Source organism: Saccopteryx leptura, chromosome 2, assembly GCF_036850995.1.
Source record: "Saccopteryx leptura isolate mSacLep1 chromosome 2, mSacLep1_pri_phased_curated, whole genome shotgun sequence".
In the NCBI taxonomy this organism is placed as follows: domain Eukaryota; kingdom Metazoa; phylum Chordata; class Mammalia; order Chiroptera; family Emballonuridae; genus Saccopteryx; species Saccopteryx leptura.
In genome coordinates this window covers 122,880,072-122,884,723 of record NC_089504.1, presented here as the reverse complement: position 1 = coordinate 122,884,723, position 4,652 = coordinate 122,880,072, and the positions used below count along the sequence as shown (strand labels likewise).

Genomic DNA, 4,652 nt, shown 5'->3' with positions numbered 1-4,652 from the left:
TCATGGTACATTTGAATAGCACAGACAAGTCTGACTGCTGTATGGCCATCTAATAAACATATCATCTTTAAGGTGGAGAAATTAAACATACTTCTACCATTGACAACAGGCACATGCAATAAAATTAATCCATGTTTCATGATATTTTATTTATTTGTGTGGGATATTATTTCAAAATTTCTTCTCTAAGCTTTTTTATTTTGCACCCCCTTCTATTAGTAAAACCTTTGGAGCACACATCCTTACAAGTGAATCTTGAGAAATTGATTTCTTGATTATATACACATAATTCTGTACTAATTTATTGCCTAAAGGGCATAAAATATGGACATTTTAAAAGGTCAAAATAAAAGTACATGATGTTTTAAAATGTACTGTTACTAGCAATGGCTTTATGCTACCATTAGCTAATTTCTTAAAGCATGAAATATGTGTAGAAAAAGTCTCTTTGTTAACAACTGTGCATGTAAATTCATTGTTTAATAGTCTTCTTCATCATTTGAAATTCTCTGACTGTCTTCTTGTCAGACTAGATTAGGGTGTCCTTGTCTTTAATCTTGTATCATAAATAATGAACAGCTTGTTCCAGGAGGACAAGTGTCAGCGCTGCTGTTCTTTCTGTAATTTGCTTGTGCTGCCTCAGTGGCAATACTCTCAATTTGTAATTTATTTGCCTAAAATATTTTTAAGCCATTTGTCCATTTTGAACATTAGGCCAGCTACATCTAAGTTAATTATTCTGTAAATATAATGAGTCTACTTAGACTGCAACAATCTGGAAGCTAACAAGTGAATAAGGAATCATGCTGCAGAATTCTCCTCAATTCTTTCACTGGACTTCTTGCTTATAAGCTTGACATCAACTTATCTGACCAAGATAACAAATGACATCAGTTCCAGCATGTATTAAATACTAACAAAGCTTACCTTATTTTTAATTGTTTAGATTAAAAAATAAACGTAAATAGAAATAGTAATTTTTTCCCCCTATGCTGCAATGAATCATCTTGGAATTCTCTGATATAAGCATCCCCCTGCCCTTGAGAGTCCAATGGTTTGGCTGGTATAGCTCCCACGTCCATGTCATTGCATTTAATTTATCTGCCAGCCAGAATGTTTCATACAAAAATTAAATTAGAATAACAATAAAATAAAACAACCTCCTCTTCTAAGTTCCCTATCCCAGCCAGCTAAATCATAATGTATGCTACTGGCCATAACATAAAGATGAATTTGGATATTCTTTGAAATTCTACACATTTGGGAACAACAATATAAAGCATATGTGTTTCTGAGGTCACATAAAAGTTTAGTACCTTCTGATTCCACAGATTATTTTATGGGAATCTTTGGTAAAGCACAGATTTGTTTAAGTATGGTCCAACAATTTTCTAAATATTTCTAGGTTTTGTTTATTAATATTATATAAACACACATATACAGGGTTGGACAAAAGTAGATTTACAGTTGATACGGAAAAAGATATGCAGGTTATGATGATTATAATAGCATTATTAACTCTTCTGTATACTCACAACTGTAAAGCTATTTTACCCATGCCTGTATATTCATTTTTCTGTTTTATCCTACTTTTATGTTATTTTATACAATTTTTCAGGAAAAAAATGCAAACAAATTACATGGCATGGGTTTTTGATTTCAATATTCTTGCCAATTTGATGAGAAGCTAAGAGGTTTATAAGTGAAGTATCAATAGAACAGCAAAAGAAAAAAATGTAGATAGAGTCAAAACAGGTACCTATTCCCACACTAAAAGCAAACCCATACCCTCCTCAGTGTGACCAGAAAAGAATTTAGGATGAAAATACCCTGATGGGAAGCAAATTGGTTCATCTCAACCTGGTTCTTTCTAGCTGGGACATCTCTGCTCACACATCGGAGTACTGGGTTTTGTTGTAATGCAGACAAATGTCCCCTTAGGGTGACACTACGGAACATGAATATGATCAGAAATCAGAGAAAGGAGAAATGAGTATGAATCAAAACCAGTCAGGAAAGTAGGAGAGGACAGGTGCTAAGCAATGCTGATTTGTCATACAACCTGCTATTCTTACTTCAACTGGGTCTTTTTCATGCTGAGCAATCTTCTATTTATTTGTTGTTAATTTTCTAACACAAGGATTGCCAAAGTATGGCCCAGGGAGCAAATGCAGTCTGCAGTTGTTTTTGTAAGTTCTAAGAACTGAGAAAAATAATGGTTAAAGTCTGTGAAAATTATATAAAATTGAAATTTCAGTTTTCATAAATAAATTTTATTGAAACATTTTATTGAAACATAAATAAATTTTATTGTTTACATGTCTATGTCTACTTTCACACTACAGCTGCAGACGTGAGTGGTTGTAACAGGCTGTGGTCCACCACACCGAAAATACCTACTGTCTGAACCTCTCTATGTAAACTTAGCCATCTATATATGGTTGCCTGATCTTTCTTTCTGGCTTGAACAAAGTTTATTTTCTTTCTTTTTTTTTTTTTTTTTTTTTTTAAATAATTTTTATTTATTTATTCATTCATTTTAGAGAGGGAGGGAGAGAGAGAGAGAGAGAGAGAGAGAGAGAGAGAGAGAGAAGGGGGAGGAGCAGGAAGCATCAACTCCCATATGTGCCTTGACCAGGCAAGCCCAGGGTTTTTTTTGAACCAGCAACCTCAGTGTTTCCAGGCTGACGCTTTACCCACTGCGCCACCACAGGTCAGGCCAAAGTTTATTTTCTTAGAGGAGACAGGAAGAGAGCTAATATATATTTATGGCTCACCTGTTAGGTAGTTCACCTAGATCTGATAACAGCTCTATTAACACTCCATTTCATAGATTAAGGAACTAAAATTCAGAGAGTTTAAGCAATTTAAAAGATTGTCTAGAGGTAGTAGCTTTTGGAGCCAGGTCTCAAATACATACTTTATTGTATCATGTTATTTTTCACACTCTCCTTTGTCCAAGAAAATAGATTTGTTATGCCAATCCAAAAAAAAAAAAAAAAAAGATGAAAAAAATTGTGGGATTGTGGGAAGGGAGTCAGCAATTTAATGAGTAGCTCGTTGGTCACCAGTGCTGGTACCAGAAATCCCACCAAGCTGTCTCAGCAAGACCAGTTCTGAGTTATGACAGAAAGGTAGACTCGAGTACTTCTCATCTGCTCATGAGCACTTGCTCTATAGACCTACATTCTCCTAAGAATGAAGGCTCTTAACAGGAAGACCCAAGTCATTTATATGAACATAGCTTTCCATGCTATTTAAATAAATCTTTATTACATAAAAGAATATGAACCTTAAACTGTATTCTACAAATGGGCCCTTCCTGATTTTCCAATATACAATTAAAGTAGCTCAATTTATCTTTCTGGGCCTGATGGAGCAGAAGGCACCATCATGGAAGTCGACAGCCCCCACAACAAAGACCAAAAGGTTCGGCCAAGGAGCCCAACTACCTACGTAGGCATCTTAAGGCTGTTGGTTAAACTGTACAGACTTCTGCCTGGACAAACCGACTACACCTTCAACCATATGGTGCTGAAGAGGCTGTTCATGAGTCGCACCAACCAGCTGCCTGCCTGTTTCTAGGATGATTCGGAAGATGAAGCTTCCTGGCTGGGAGGGCAAAGCCCTGTGGTTATAGGGACTAAAATTGATGATGTGTGTGTCCAGGCAGTGCCCAAACTGAAGGTGTGTGCACGTCCAGTGAGCAGTCACATCTTCAAGGCCAGGGAAAGATCCTCACCTTTGACCAGCTGGCCCTGGACTCCCCCCAGGGTTGTGGCCACGGTGTTGCTTTCTGGTCCTCCAAGGGCCAGAGCTGTCCAGGCATTTTGGCAAGGCCGCAGAAACCCCTCACAGCAACCAAACCCTACCTATGACCCAATGGCTGGAAGTTTTAGCGCGCAAGAAGCTCACAGACCAGCTGCGGCTTCAAAAACTAACCCCAGGTCCTATCTTATTAAAAAGATTTTGGAGACTGAAAAAATGAATCAAGTAGCTCAATTTAAAAGCCACTCTCCCTCCCTCTCTCTTTCTGTTTTTTTTTTTTTTTAATAACTGCAGATAATATAGCAGCAGTTGTAGCAGTGGGAATCTATTAAAGCAAATTATTTTTGTCATTGATTGATCTTCAAAGGCATATTTCCTTTAGAAATTTGTCTTTGAAAAAATCAGTGAAAAATGAATAGTGCTTTGACTGAACTAAACTGCAATATAGTTTAAACATTACTTTTAACTATGTTTTCAATTGATCTAAATTGTTACAGCTAAATAGACATTCAGAGAAGTTAACAAATATTTAAGATATTAAAAATAAATATTGGCCATATTGTAACCTATTCATTTTCTTTTTACAAGTCCATATGATCCAAATTTGATTTGGAAGGATTAAAATATCTCTGTATTGCTATCAATAGATTCCTTATTCCTTTCATTATTTTTCTCCATTTTTTAGGTCAGGTTCTTTTCTATAATTTTTCCTCCCTAGAAAGTAGAAATGTGCAAGTGCGTATTATTTTCCACTTTCTTCCTTACTTCTGTTCTGCCCACCTGCCTCCCCAGGAGCAACCCAGTGTGCCCCCCTCAATTCCCATTGTATCGTTCCTTAGTAAGCAAACTGTGAGGGGAATACTCATACAGGTACATGGGCTGTG

General features: G+C 36.4%; 1 pseudogene; it reads left to right on the top strand.

The window, feature by feature from the left end:
- The first annotated feature begins 3,393 nt into the window (after window positions 1–3,393).
- LOC136393108 (large ribosomal subunit protein eL18 pseudogene) lies at window positions 3,394–3,941 on the top strand (annotated as a pseudogene).
- Window positions 3,942–4,652: the final 711 nt, after the last annotated feature.